This window comes from Balaenoptera ricei, chromosome 7 (assembly GCF_028023285.1).
Source record: "Balaenoptera ricei isolate mBalRic1 chromosome 7, mBalRic1.hap2, whole genome shotgun sequence".
NCBI lineage: Eukaryota > Metazoa > Chordata > Mammalia > Artiodactyla > Balaenopteridae > Balaenoptera > Balaenoptera ricei.
In genome coordinates this window covers 23,853-40,505 of record NC_082645.1, presented here as the reverse complement: position 1 = coordinate 40,505, position 16,653 = coordinate 23,853, and the positions used below count along the sequence as shown (strand labels likewise).

The window sequence follows — 16,653 nt, the reverse complement described above, 5'->3', positions numbered from 1 at the left end:
ATATAAGATATGGCACCTTAAAACTCCTAGAAGGGAACATAAGCAAAACATTCTCTGACATAAAGCATACCAAAGTTTTCCTAGCTAGTTCTCCCAAGGCACTACAAATACAGTAAGTCACCTACATACGAACCTTCAAGTTGCAAACTTTCAAAGATGCAAATGTCCATCCGCATGTCCAATCATGTAAGTTAGTTCACGGGTCTGGCATACATTGTCACGTGCATGCGTCCTCTATAAGTGGTTGTGCTTTTGTGTACTTTACAGTACTGTATAGAGTACAGTAGTACAGTACCTTTATTTCAAGCCCAAGATGTCTGGAAGCAAGCGTAAAAGCAGTGGTGGTGTACCTGGTACTGTTAAGAAGTGCCAAGTGATAATGACGGAAACAAAAGTGAAAATAATTGAGAGAGTGGAATGAGGCAAAAAGATGTTAGACATCGCTCATTCTTATAACATGAATCATTCAATCATTGGCACGAATCTAAAGAACAAGGACAAGATCATGGAACATGTGAAGTGTGCTGTGCCGACGATGTTGACAAAATATCCAAGAAGCATGGAAAAGTGATGGAGGAGATGGAGAAACTTCTCAGTGTGCAGATGCAGGATCAACATCAGTGCTGAGTCCTGCTCAGCTTCATGCTGATTCAAGAGAAAGCTAAAAGCCTTTATGAAGACTTGAAGAAGAAACACGGCAAAGAATCAGAGGGCACATCTTTTAATGCCAGCCATGGCTGGTTTCATCCGTTCAAGGCTAGAGCCAACTTTCACAATGTAAAAGTAAGTGGAGAGGCAGCAAGTGCAGAAAGGGTAGCTGTCCAGGAACTTCCAGAAACACTTTGAGAAATTATTGATGATGGTGTGTATTTACCCAACCAGGATTTTAATGTGGATGAGACACAACTCTACGGAAAGAGGATGCCGGACCGAAGTTACATCAGTAAGGAGGAAAAGTTGATGCCGGGCTGTAAAGCAGCAAAGGATAGGCTATCTGTTGTTTGGTGGCAATGCTTCTGGTGGTATGAAGCTGAAGCCTCTCTTAGTTTATCATTCAGAGAACCTAAGAACCCTTAAAAACATAGCCAAGGGCTCTCTTCCTGTTGTGTGGAAGTGTAACCCCAAATCCTGGATTACACAGGCCACGTTCCAGGACTGGTTTTGCCACCACTTTATCCCAGATGTAGAGAAATATTGCTTGGAGAAGGACGTCCCAGCAAAACATTCTTTTGCTGCTCGACTATGCTCTGGGCCACCCCCCATTCATGGATGACTTTCATCCCAACGTCAAAGTAGTGCATCTGTCACCAAATACTACGTTGCTCATCCAACCTATGGACCAGGGAGCTATAGCGACTTTCAAGAAATATTATTTATGTCACACTTTTTGTCAGGCAGTAAAGGTAAGTGACAAATCAGGAACAACCTAGGGACAATTTTGGAAGGACTATAACATCTACAAGACCATAAAAAACATTGACTTTGCATGGTGTGAGGGTATGGCGGTCACCATGAATGGGGTTTGGAAGAACCTTTGCCCACAGTTTGTTCATGATTTTTGTGGATTTGAGAAGGTAGATCAGAAGTCCGAAGAGGTCTTCAGCAACGTAGTGGCCCTCAGCGAGACGCTGGAGCTAGATCTGCAAGAGGACGATTTCATTGAACTCCTTGCTGTGCAACATGAGGAGCTTACTGATGGAACTGGAGGCCCAGAGAAAGGATGAAGAGGGAAAGGAGGAAGAAGAAGTAACTGAAGAACTGAAGAGATTCACGACACAGAAAATGGCAAGGGAATCTTCTTTATTTGAGGAAGCACAGTTAGTTTTTGAGGCACAGGACCCGAACCTAGAATGGGACCCAAAGGTGGCAGCAGCCATTCAGAATGCAATCCAGTGCTACCTTGTCATCTATGATGAGAAAAAAAGAGCTACTACCCAGACATCAATGGATCATTCTTTCAAGAGGGTAGATAGAATTAAATCCAGCAAGGAACCAGAACCTTTGCCATCAACGTCAGGGATGAGTGAAATTGCAGCTTGCCCTCTGTCTCCTACTGCTGATAATCCTCCACCTCTACCATCTCCCACCTCCTCTCCCTCCTCCAATCAGTATCTCATCTCGCCTGTTCCCTCAATGCCAGCCTGAGTATCCCAGCTGTTGTACTGTATTACTGTACTTTTCAAGTTACTGTACTGTAAGATTAAAAATGTTTTCTTTGTTTTTGTGTTTGTTTTTTATGTACTGTTAGTGTGAAAAGTATTATAAACCTATTACGGTACAATACCATATAGCCAACTGTGTAAGTTGGGTACCTAGACTAACTTTGTTGGACTTACAAACAAATTGGACTTACAAACGCACTCTTGGAACAGAACTTGTTCATATGTAGGGGACTTACTGTAAAACCAAAAAAGAAACAGGAACTAATCAAACTTATAAGCTTTTGCACAGCAAAGGAAACCATAATCAAAATGAAAATACAACCTATGGACTGGGAGAAAATATTAGCAAATGATGAGACTGACAAGGGCTTAATTTCCAAACTATACAAACAGCTCATACAACTCAATAACAAAATAACAAATAACTCAATGGAAAAATGGGTGGAAGACCTAAATAAACATTTCTCCAAAGAAGGCATACAGAGAGCCAATAGGCACATGAAAAGATGCTCATCATCACTAATTATTAGAGAAACGCAAATCCAAATTACAATGAGGTGCCACTTCACACTGATCAGAATGGCCATCATTAAAAAAATCTACAATTAACAAATGCTGGAGGGGGTATGGAGAAAAGGGAACCCTTCTACACTGTTGATGGCCATGTAAGTTGGTGAAGCCTCTATGGAAAACAGTATGGAGGTTCCTCAAAAAAACTATAAAGAGAGTTGCCATATGATCTAGCAATCCCACTTGTGGACATATATCTAGACAAAACTATAATTCAAAAGATACATGAAACCCTATGTTCATAGCAGCACTATTTATAATAGCCAAGACATGGAAACAAACTAAATGTTCATTGAAAAATGAATGTATAAAGAAGGTGTGGTATATGTATACAATTGATATTACTCAGACATAAAAAAAGAATGAAATAATGCCATTTGCAGCAGCATGGATGAACCTAGAGATAATGATACTAAGTGAAGTAAGTCAGAAAGAGAAAGACAAATACCATATAATATCACTTATGTGTGGAATCGAAAACAGGACACAAATGAACATGTCAGCAAAACAGAAAGAAACACACAGATATAGAAAACAGAGTTGTAGTTGCCAAGGAGAGAGTGAAGGAAAGATTGGGAGTTTTGGAATAGCAGAAGCAAACTATTCTACATAGGATGGACAAACCACAAAGATCTACTGTATAGCAGAGGAAACTATATTCAATATCCTGTGATAAACCATAATGGAAAAGAATATATATATATAAAACTGAATCACTTTGCTGCACAGCAAAAATTAATACAACAATGTATAAAGGCTGGAGAGGGTGTGGAGAAAAGGGAACCCTCCTGAACTGTTGTTGGGAATGTAAACTGATACAGCCACTATGGAGAACAGTATGGAGATTCCTTGAAAGCTAAAAATAGAACTACCATATGACCCAGCAATCCCACTACTGGGCATATACCCGGAGAAAACCATAATTCAAAAAGATACATGTACCACAGTGTTCACTGTAGCACTATTTACAATAGCCAGGACATAGAAGCAACCTAAATGTCCATCGACAGATGAATATATAAAGAAGATGTGGCACATATATACAATGGAGTATTACTCAGCCATCAAAAGGAACAAAATTGGTTATTTGTAGTGAGGTGGTTAGACCTAGAGTCTGCCATACAGAGTGAAGTAAGTCAGAAAGAGAAAAACAAATACCGTATGCTAACACATATATATGGAATCTAGAAAAATGGTACTGACGAACCTAGTGACAGGGCAGGAATAAAGACACAGAGGTAGAGAACGGACTTAAGGACACAGGGGGGAAGCGGAGACAGGGACGTAGTGAGAGAGTAGCACTGACATATATACACTACCAAATGTAAAATAGCTAGTGGTAAGCTGCCGCATAGCACAGGAAGATCAGCTCGGTGCTTTATGTCCCCCAGAGGGGTGGGATAGGGAGTGTGGGAGGGAGGCTCAAGAGGGGGGGATATGGGGAATATATGTATACATATAGCTGATTCACTTTGTTGTAAAGCAGAAACTAATACAGTGTTATAAAGCAATTATACTCCAATAAACATGTATTTTAAAAACCCACAACATTGTAAATCAACTACACTTGAAAATATTTCTTTGAAACTATTTCTTAAGTGCAAAAAATTTTCTGAATATAAGTTTTATTGTGTGTGTGTACCACAGGTTCAATGTATATGAATTATGTCAAATTGATTACACTGCTTTTCAAAATAAAGAATTTTTGATATTTTACATCAGCTTCATATTATAAATGCAGAAAAACTATATTATTTTTTTCTAAAGTTCAGAAATAGCCATTTTGCTCATTCGGTATACTATAAACCACTAACTATTAAAAAGGGATTTGTGACCTCTTCCTTCCAAAGAAATATTTCTCCACTCACACCAGTTTAATAGAATGTTCTGCCATGAACTGACTTCCCACCTTAGAGACACGAGATTTGCATCCTGAAATCTCTTTCTTGCAAAAATGTCCAATTATCATCCTAGCATTACAGAAAAGAAATGCTTTTTTCCAGATCTCAAATTCCATACAACTTTAGTCAAGACATCATGTATGTGTTTTTTCACACGCACAGACTGTATTTTATTTTTACAAGAGATAAATCAACTGACACCCAGCATTGTAAATGGATGACCACAACAAAAGCAACAATGATTGCAGTTACCAAACACGAAACACACTCATACTATGTCATAATATTGACATTCAGTCCAGTAATCCTCCACTGTAACAGCTCCTTTACTTTGCAGTGAAAGACATGTATTTTTAAATAATCAGCACTCACCTGAGGTCTTTAAAAATCAACATAAACATAATTTTGTGTTCTCTTTCATTTATTCTGGTTCTAAGTGGTCATTTCTAAACGAAAGTATTTAAGTATGTTAACGTCATCTTATAACATCATATTTCAAATGACTACCGTGTCTCCAAAGATGAAATATGAGGAACTCACAATTAGGCTCTCCAAAGTTTTACTCTCTGAATCTGTATGACCCTTCTGCTGAACTCCACACTGTTCATTATTCTCTAAGAATATTCTTTTTCTTGTATGGCCATCTCACAGGCTCTTTCATTTCATGAAGTTTTTTCTTACAATATTATGCCTAGTTTATTTCTGAGAATATGCATTATTTCAGAATATTTATAGACACAAAGACTTCTCTATAATTCCCTGAGAGTTTCAAGAACTGCTTCTTCTTTTTTTTTGTTAATACCTAGATTCTGAAGCTCTCCACAAAGCATTACTAAAATTGCATTTACATAAGTACCTACATATTAATCACACATTAATGCATTTACAATTGTCTTATGATTTATTGCTAATTTTGGAGCATAAACGTAGCTGTCTTATTTACCACCCTCTTGGAAATCACTTTAATATTTGCACGTAGGACTTGAAAGAGAATGGATAAATAAAAACCTGAAGAATACGCAAATACAATTTATATATTTCTCATAAAATTAGGTGATTATCTAACCTTTATCCAGAAAAAAAGAAGAGCCCAGATACTCTGCAGCCATGATACTCGAGAATGTGTGGCCTTCCAGCAGGAAAACATGCAGTAATCCATGTGGCAGAGTTTACCTGTGACCAGCTGGGGTTAGTGACCTATGCCTTCCTTACATGCAACATATCAGGAGTGGAAAAAGGGAATTTTTCAGTTGTGGCAATAAGTGGAGAAATATTTCTTTGGAAGGAAGAGGTCACAAATCCCTTTTTAATAGTTAGTGGTTTATAGTATACCGAATGAGCATATAATGAAGATTTGTAGCAAGTCATGCTCATATATTCAACACAGGTACAATCAAAAGTTTGCTCAATTCTGGTAGATCTAAATCTATATCTGTTACCTTGTCTTTAACGAGGAAATGTCAGAACTGACTTACCAAAAAAAAAAAGTGTTTTGTTTGTTTGTTTGTTTTAATTAGAGTCACGGTGAGTAAGACATAGCTCAGAACAGCTAATGTGACTTAGTGGTTCTCTCATCAGGAAATACAGTCTCTACTTCCGTGTTAATCCTCCACATCCTGTAGTAAGTAAAGTTTCAATGAAAGATAAATCTACAGGGCGAAAAGAAAAGAAAACTTACATGTGTTGATAAGGTCATTTTGACAGGTTTTACCACGTATGTCAGTGTTTCTGGGGATGAACACAAGCCAGAGCTCCCTACTCTGACATTTTCAATGATGTCATTCCCCTTTATCCTCAATTTGAAAGTGGATAAAAATGTTTTCTATGTTTTCTTCTTTAAGACATTAAATAAAGAATGCTTTCTAGACATGATCCTCTAATGATTTTCAGTCAGTGGTCATCAACAGAGGAAAAGCACAGAATCTCATCCCCACAGAAGGGTGACATTCAGTCAGGTAAGAAAATTCTCCACGAAATCAGAGCTTCATCTTTAACATGCAATCAAAGGCTTTCACAGGTTCTTCATCACTCTGCACTCAGCCCTACCATAAGGGATTGGCTCTGAGACTCTCACATCAGATGACTGACAAACATGTCATAGTACACTGATCTGGTACCAGATCCTGCCTCTCTTAATGATCTCCCGCAGGGACATTGGAATATTCTAGGATATTTCCTGGAGCCCTTTACTCTATACAGGTACATTTCCAAGTAGAAACAGAAGCTTGGATTCTCACTGGGACCCCTGCTCTGTCCGACCAACCTCTCTAGAAATATGATGTTCTAATCTCTCCTGATTAGAACATCTCAAGGTCTCTCCTTGTGCTAATTTAGTAAAGGTAAAAGAGAAACAAGAAAGAGCAAACTATGCAGGGACCAATATATAAGATTCCTTTACTTAATGTATTTATCTGATATACCCAAACATTGAGAAATATAGGTTCATTTCATAATGCTCAAGAAAAGAGGAGGAGGAACCTCCATGTCAACAGTATATATAAAATGGAATCAATATTGCATAAGCTCCAGCTTAAGCTTAGCTACGAGGTACTAACTCTTCTCATAAAGAAGCAATAGTTCTCCGTCATTTGAAGCACACTGAGGACTCAGACAGCTGGACACTGAGGGTGTAGTCTCCTCACTCGAATTCTGTACCTGCATCACAGAGCAATGAAATATTCCCAAAGAATTATTAAGGATGAGTGGGGGAGCCGAAATAAAAAGATGAATCCGTAGTCTGCCCTACCATCTGTTCTGTTGGATATTACCACCATCTTGGCCCACTATGACCTTCCCACTTTTCTCTGGGCCTCCCTACTTTCCACCTCCATCTTCTCATTATATCTTACCTACACTTGGAAACGACTCTAGTTTTTCCACTTATCTTTATCAACAAGTAATCCAAATAGCAACTGTGTATATAACTCCTTAGAAACCTCAGGTCTGACTCAGTAATAATAATGACCTTCGAAGTCAAAAGTTTTCCTAATTCCCTTTATTATTATTTTTTTCTAATTTCCATGTACTTACACTCTCAGGACCTCCACTGTTCTCAGGTTCGTCTTCCCGGCAAAATCTATCAACCTAGACATAGACTTAAGAACCACCCCCTAATTATCTCCAAGGGAATCCAGTTTTTAAAAAAGCCTCAGCAAGCCATAAGGACTTTATTAAAGACTCTTTAAGATAACCCATGGGAGATAGCAGTACACCCACAGATATCTATTTAATACACCCTCAGAGTAATTTTTTTTTCTTTTTTATAAAGTCTCTTTTGGCCATTGAAGACTCTCAGCTCTTCTTCTTCAACATATGCAGTGTCTCACCCTTCTGATTACTCTCTGCTCTATCCCAGGTCCACTCCCTTTCCTGATATTACATTCTTTCCCAATTTTGTATGTTGGTAAAATCAAATAACATAAAATATAACATGTTAATTATTATAAAGTGCACCATTCAGTGATATTAAATACATTCATATTATTAGGTGATCAACATCACCATTTATCTTTCAAATTCTTTTCTACGTTTTAAAACTGTAACTCTATATCCTTTAAACATAACTTTCCTTTTTGTTCCATAACCACCTGAAAAGCATCATTACCCTCCCAATTTCTATGGTTTTGACTACACTAAGTACCCCATATAATTGAAATAAGTAGTTGTATTGTTATGACTCACTAAATGTCACAAAAAAGGCATTTTTGGTAGCTAAATTTCCTCAAGATTCATCCATGTTGTAGCATATTCCTAGATCTTTTCCTTCTTAACACTGAATAATATTGTATTATATGGGTATACCACACTTTGCTTATCCAGGAACTAGTGGATGAACACTTAGGTTGCTTTCATATTTTAGCTACTGTGATTATTACTGCTTTAAACACTGGAGTACAAATAACTGGAGTACAAATATTTCTTTAAGACCCTGATTTCAATTACTCTGGGTATAGCTCATAGTAAAATTCCTGGATCATGTAGTAATTCTATTTTTCAATATCTGAAAAATTGCCAGACTCTTTTGCAAAGCCGCTGTATCATTCTACATTCCCGCTGACATAACACAATGGTTCCAACTCCCTCACATCCTCACCAATACTTGTTTATGCTTGTGTATGTGTGTGTGTATGCATGCACACAAATATATAAACATGCATTTAGTGATATGGAGCATCTATTCAAGTGCTTAGTCATTTGTACATCTTTTTGAAGAACCATCTATTCAAGTCGTTTATCCATTTTTGAATCAGGCTGTTTGTTTTTTGTTGAGTTGTAGGAGTTCTCTGTATATTCTGAATAGAAATCTCTTGTCAGATAGATGGCTTTCAAATATTTTCTCCCATCTTGTGGGTTGCTATTTTATTCTGTTTACATTTCTTTGATACACATTTTTTTAAAATTATGTACTGCAAATTGTTTATTTTTTTGTTAGCTGTACCTTTGTTGGTCCTTCGTTTCATATTGAGGAAAACACTGCCAAATCCAATGTCATGAAGCTGTTGTCCTGTGTCTTATTCTAAGACTTTTTATTTTATTAGGTCTTATATTTAGTTTCTTGATACGTTTTCATTAATTTTTGCACATGATGTTAGGTAAAGGTCCATCTTCCTTCTTTTGCATGTTGACCACAAGACTTCTCGGCACCATTGGTTGAAAATACTATCCTTTCTACTTTGAAAAGTCTTGGCAACTTGTCAAAAATCATTTGGCCATATATCAAGGTTTATTTCTGGGTGTCCTATTCTATTCTATTGGTCTTGAATAAGGGAGAAAATAGTATAACCTATCCAGGTTGATGAAGAACATAAAGAAAGACCAGGACTGAGAATTAGGAAGGCAATATAAAACAGGAGGGAGTAAAAGACAGTGTGAGAGAAGATCTTGTATTTGCGAGTTCATGGAAATAGGATCATGCTAAAGCCACTAAACGCCTGACTTTGAATAATACGGTAAATGTGCTAGCAAGAAACATAACACTTACCCATCTCTGGGAAATATAGTATGGGCATAAAGATAAACTACACACAAATATATTAAACAGGGAAGGATTTTCATGGTGTGAGAATATTGTGGGATTTGAAATACAATTTCTTTCTGTTCTACCATTGTCTCAAAAATTTATCAAAGTGTATATACAAGCAATTCCAATTCTGGTAATGTGCTTGACAGGTTTATATATGAACTTCAGCAGACCAGTAAAAGTACATTCATAGTAGGACTGTTCCCTAAACCAAAGAACAAAACACAAAAACTGGAAAGACTAGAGTTCACTTTGTCCACACACATACAGATGCAGTGATGGTTAATGGTCCAAAAACAGAAGGTGAGCATGGGTGCAAGAGGTTAATCCCCAGGCTGGGGTGGGGTGCAGAGTTTGAGGGTAACACAGGTAGAAAAGGCTTTTGTCCTATCCTTGATTTTTGAGGTATGGAAATTCACAGGTCACTACCTTCATTTCAAAATGAATGAATGCACTATTCAATTTTTTAAAACAAGCGAAGTAAATATGAGTGATAATAAATTTCAAACTGTCACTAATCAAATAAGATACTAAGAAAACTTAAATAATATGATTTAAGAATGAAGTGGAGAGACTGTCCAACATGGTAGCATTCAAAGACCCAGAGCTTGATGCCTCTTATGGGCACACCAAAGTCACAACTGTTTACAGAACAGCAATTGATGAAAAAGGCCGGGACCTACCATAAAAGATGTTTTACAGCTAAAGATATAAGGAAGGCACCTCGACAAGACAGGGAGGAAGGGCAAAATCTCAGTAGCGTCAAGACCCATACCAACAGGTGGGTGGCCCACAAATGGCAGAATAATTACAATTTCAGAGGTGCTCCCAGGTAGCAAGGGGTATGAAGCCAACATCAGGCTCCCAAGCCCAGGGATCCTGTGCTGGAAAGAAGAGTTCCTAGAAAGTTGGGCTTTGAAGACGAGTAGTGCTTATTTTCCAGAGAGCCAGAGGGTTGTGGGAAATAGAGATTCCACTCTTAAAAGATGCTCACAGATTAAAGTTTTACGGAGCTCTGACTGCCACAGCAACAGTCAGCTCTACCCACCTCCAGAGCCTCCCATCAAGCCTCTTAGATAGCCTCAACCACCAGAGGGCAGACAGCAGAAGCAAGAAAAACTACAGTCCTGCAGCCTGTGGAACAGAAACCACATTTACAGAAAGATAGACAAGATGAAAACGCAGAGAGCTATATACCAGATGAAGGAGCAAGAAAAAAACCCAGAAAAACAACTAAATGAAGTGGAGATAGGCAACCTTTCAGAAAAAGAATTCAGAATAATGATAGTGAAGATGATCCAGGACCTCGGAATAAGAATGGAGGCAAAGATTGAGAATATGCAAGAAATGATTAACAAAGACCTAGAAGAATTAAAGAACAAACAAACAGAGATGACCAATACAATGACTGAAATGAAAACTACACTAGAAGGAATCAATAGTAGAATAACTGAGACAGAAGAACGGATAAGTGACCTGGAAGACAGAATGGTGGAATTCACTGCTGCGGAACAGACTAAAGAGAAAAGAATGAAAAGAAATGAAGACAGCCTAAGAGACCTCTGGGACAACATTAAACGCAACAACATTCGCATTATAGGGGTCCCAGAAGGAGAAGAGAGAGAGAATGGACCAGAGAAAATATTTGAAGAGATTATAGTCGAAAACTTCCCTAACATGGGAAAGGAAATAGCCACCCAAGTCCAGGAAGCGCAGAGAGTCCCATACAGGATAAACCCAAGGAGAAACACGCCGAGACACATAGTAATCAAAGTGGCAAAAATTAAAGACAAAGAAAAATTATTGAAAGCAGCAAGGGAAAAACGACAAATAACATACAGGGGAACTCCCATAAGGTTAACAGCTGATTTCTCAGCAGAAACTCTACAAGCCAGAAGGGAGTGGCATGATATACTTAAAGTGATGAAAGGGATAACCTACAACCAAGATTACTCTACCCGGCAAGGATCTCATTTAGATTTGAAGGAGAAATCAAAAGCTTTACAGACAAGCAAAAGCTAAGAGAATTCAGCACCACCAAACCAGCTCTACAACAAATGTTAAAGGAACTTCTCTAAGTGGGAAACCCAAGAGAAGAAAAGGACCGACAAAAACAAAAACATAACAATTAAGAAAATGGTAATAGGAACATACATATCGATAATTACCTTAAACATGAATGGATTAAATGCTCCAACCAAAAGACACAGACTTGCTGAATGGATACAAAAACAAGACCCATAAGTATATGCTGTCTACAAGAGACCCACGTCAGACCTAGGGACACATGCAGACTGAAAGTGAGGGGATGGAAAAAGATATTCTATGCAAATGGAAATCAAAAGAAAGCTGGATTAGCAATACTCATATCAGATAAAATAGACTTTGAAATAAAGAATGTTACAAGAGACAAGGAAGGACACTACATAATGATCAAGGGATCAATTCAAGAAGAAGATATAACAATTATAAATATATATGCACCCAACATAGGAGCACCTCAATACATAAGGCAAATGCTAACAGCTATAAGAGAGGAAATCAACAGTAACACAGTAATAGTGGTGGACTTTAACACCTCACTTACACCAATGGACAGATCATCCAGACAGAAAATAATAAGGAAACAGAAGCTTTAAATGACACAATAGACCATATAGATTTAATTGATATTTACAGGACATTCTATCCAAAAACAGCAGATTACACGTTCTTCTCAAGTGCGCACGGAACATTCTCCAGGATAGATCACATCTTGGGTCACAAATCAAGCCTCAGTAAATTTAAGAAAATTGAAATCATATCAAGCATCTTTTCTGACCACAACGCTATGAGATTAGAAATGAATTACAGGGAAAAAAACGTAAAAACCACAAACACATGGAGGCTAAACAATACGTTACTAAATAACCAAGAGATCACTGAAGAAATCAAAGAGGAAATCAAAAAATACCTAGAGACAAATGACAATGAAAACACGATGACCCAAAACCTATGGGATGCAGCAAAAGCAGTTCTAAGAGGGAAGTTTATAGCTATACAAGCCTACCTCAAGAAACAATAAAAATCTCAAGTAAACAATCTAACCTTACACCTAAAGAAACTAGAGAAAGAAGAACAAACAAAACCCAAAGTTAGCAGAAGGAAAGAAATCATAAAGATCAGAGCGGAAATAAATGAAATAGAAACAAAGAAAACAATAGCAAAGATCAATAAAACTAAAAGCTGGTTCTTTGAGAAGATAAACAAAATTGATAAGCCATTAGCCAGACTCATCAAGGAAAAGAAGGAGAGGACTCAAATCAATAAAATAAGAAATGAAAAAGGAGAAGTTACAACAGACACCGCAGAAATACAAAGCATCCTAAGAGACTACTACAAGCAACTTTATGCCAATAAAATGGACAACCTGGAAGAAATGGACAAATTCTTAGAAAGGTATAACCTTCCAAGACTGAACCAGGAAGAAGCAGAAAATATGAACAGACCAATCACAAGCAATGAAATTGAAACTGTGATTAAAAATCTTCCAACAAACAAAAGTCCAGGACCAGACGGCTTCACAGGTGAATTCTATCAAATATTTAGAGAAGACCTAACACCTATCCTTCTCAAACTCTTCCAAAAAATTGCAGCGGAAGGAACACTCCCAAACTCATTCTATGAGGCCACCCATCACCCTGATACCAAAACCAGACAAAGACACTACAAAAAAGAAAATTACAGACCAATATCACTGATGAATATAGATGCAAAAATCCTCAACAAAATACTAGCAAACAGAATCCAACAACACATTAAAAGGATCATACACCATGATCAAGTGCGATTTATCCCAGGGATGCAAGGATTCTTCAATATACGCAAATCAATCAATGTGATACACCATATTAACAAACTGAAGAATAAAAACCATATGATCATCTCAATAGACGCAGAAAAAGCTTTTGACAAAATTCAACACCCATTTATGATAAAAACTCTCCAGAAAGTGGGCATAGAGGGAACCTACCTCAACATAATAAAGGCCATATATGACAAACCCACAGCAAACATCATTCTCAACGGTGAAAAACTGAAAGCATTTCCTCTAAGATCAGGAATGAGACAAGGATGTCCACTCTCACCACTATTATTCAACATAGTTCTGGAAGTCCTAGCCATGGCCATCAGAGAAGAAAAAGAAATAAAAGGAATACCAATTGGAAAAGAAGAAGTAAAACTGTCACTGTTTGCAGATGACATGATACTATACATAGAGAATCATACAGATGCCACAAGAATACTACTAGAGCTAATCAATGAATTTGGTAAAGTTGCAGGATACAAAATTAATGCACAGAAATCTCTTGCATTCCTATACACTAATGATGAAAAATCTGAAAGAGAAATTATGGAAACACTCCCATGTACCATTGCAACAAAAAGAATAAAATACCTAGGAATAAACCTACCTAGGGAGACAAAAGACCTGTATGCAGAAAACTATAAGACACTGATGAAAGAAATTAAAGATGATACCAACAGATGGAGAGATATACCATGTTCTTGGATTGGAAGAATCAACATTGTGAAAATGACTATACTACCCAAAGCAATCTACAGATTCAATGCAATCCCTATCAAAGTACCAATGGCATTTTTTACGGAGCTAGAACAAATCATCTTAAAATCTGTATGGAGACACAAAAGACCCCGAATAGCCAAAGCAGTCTTGAGGGAAAAAAAACGGAGCTGGAGGAATCAGACTCCCTGACTTCAGACTATACTGCAAAGCTACAGTAATCAAGACAATATGGTACTGGCACAAAAACAGAAACATAGATCAATGGAACAAGATAGAAAGCCCAGAGATAAACCCACGCACCTATGGTCAACTAATCTATGACAAAGGAGGCAAAGATATACAATGGAGAAAAGACAGTCTCTTCAATAAGTGGTGCTGGGAAAACTGGACAGCTACATGTAAAAGAATGAAATTAGAATACTCCCTAACACCATACACAAAAATAAACTCAAAATGGATTAGAGACCTAAATGTAAGACTGGACACTATAAAACTCTTAGAGGAAAACATAGGAAGAACACTCTTTGACATAAATCACAGCAAGATCTTTTTTGATCCACCTCCTAGAGTAATGGAAATAAAAACAAAAATAAACAAATGGGACCTAATGAAACTTCAAAGCTTTTGCACAACAAAGGAAACCATAAACAAGACGAAAAGACAACCCTCAGAACGGGAGAAAATATTTGCAAACGAATCAACGGACAAAGGATTAATCTCCAAAATATATAAACAGCTCATTCAGCTCAACATTAAAGAAACAAACACCCCAATCCAAAAATGGGCAGAAGACCTAAATAGACATTTCTCCAAAGAAGACATACAGACGGACACGAAGCACATGAAAAGATGCTCAACATCACTAATTATTAGAGAAATGCAAATCAAAACTTCAATGAGGTATCACCTCACACCAGTTAGAATGGGCATCATCAGAAGATCTACAAACAACAAATGCTGGAGAGGGTGTGGAGAAAAGGGAACCCTCTTGCACTGTTGGTGGGAATGTAAATTGATACAGCCGCTATGGAGAACAATATGGAGGTTCCTTAAAAAACTAAAAATAGAATTACCATATGACCCAGCAATCCCACTACTGGGCATATACCCAGAGAAAACCGTAATTCCAAAAGACACATGCACCCGAATGTTCATTGCAGCACTATTTCCAATAGCCAGGTCATGGAAGCAACCTAAATGCCCATCAACAGACGAATGGATAAAGAAGTTGTGGTACATATATACAATGGAATATTACTCAGCCATAAAAAGGAACGAAATTGAGTCATTTGTTGAGACGTGGATGGATCTAGAGACTGTCATACAGAGTGAAGTAAGTCAGAAAGAGATAAACAAATATCGTATATTAACACATGTATGTGGAACCTAGAAAAATGGTACAGATGAGCCAGTTTGCAGGGCAGAAGTTGAGACACAGATGTAGAGAACAGACATATGGACACCAAGGGGGGAAAATTGCGGAGGGGTGGGGATGGTGGTGTGCTGAATTGGGCGATTGGGATTGACATGTATACACTGATGTGTATAAAATTGATGACTAATAAGAACCTGCAGTTTAAACAAAACAAACAAACAAAAAAAGATGCTCACAAAATCCCACATGATCCGAGAATCAGAACAGAAGCGGTCATTTGAAAGGATCCTGGGTCACACCTACCTCCTGATCTTGGAGCATCTCCCAGAGAGGCAAGAGGCAACTACAGCACAGCCTCAGGGACAGAGACACTGGCAGCAGCCTCTTGGGGGAGCTCCTTCTACCTCGTGGACACTGGTACCAGCAAGCATAATTTCAGAATCCTCCCTCTAGCTTATCAGCCTCAGGACCAAACCCTACCCACTTCCACCAGACTACAGACACAAGTACTAGGATGCTGCAGGCCAAGCAACTAACTGAGCAGGGGCATAGCCCCATCCACCAGCAAACAGGCTGCCTTCAGACCCTCTCAATGCACAGCTGCCCCTGGACATGGGTCCAGCCACCAAAAGCCCCAAGACCAGCCTCCACACCTCAGTGGACAGGCACCAGCCCCAGAGTCCCCGGCCCCTCTGACAAGTGAGCCTGCTCTGGCCTTGGAGTCAGCCTCACCATCGGCCGGTGATAACCGCACAGGGACTGGATGGAGCTTGGACCTACCCAACAGCAAACCTGCTCTAGCAGTGGGATCAGCCTCATACACCAACAGGCACACACCAGCTCCAGGAATACCACAGCCCAGCAGCCTGTGTAACCAGAACACTCACTTGCAGGCCAGAAGCAGCCATGGACTCAGCTGGGTCCTGACCCTGCCCATCAGAATGCCAACACAAGATTAGGGATGCCCCAGACCCTGCAGATAGCTGTGTCAGGAACAGTGATCCAACACCAACTCTGTGACTCCTGGGCCCTGCAGCCAGAATGCAGGACCTGTCTCT

The 16,653-nt window shown here is 38.5% G+C and overlaps 1 long non-coding RNA gene across 1 annotated transcript in view; it reads right to left on the bottom strand.

The window, feature by feature from the left end:
• LOC132368431 (uncharacterized) overlaps nt 1-16,653 on the bottom strand; it is a 55,462-nt gene that overhangs the window by 27,126 nt on the left and 11,683 nt on the right. The window lies entirely within an intron of this gene.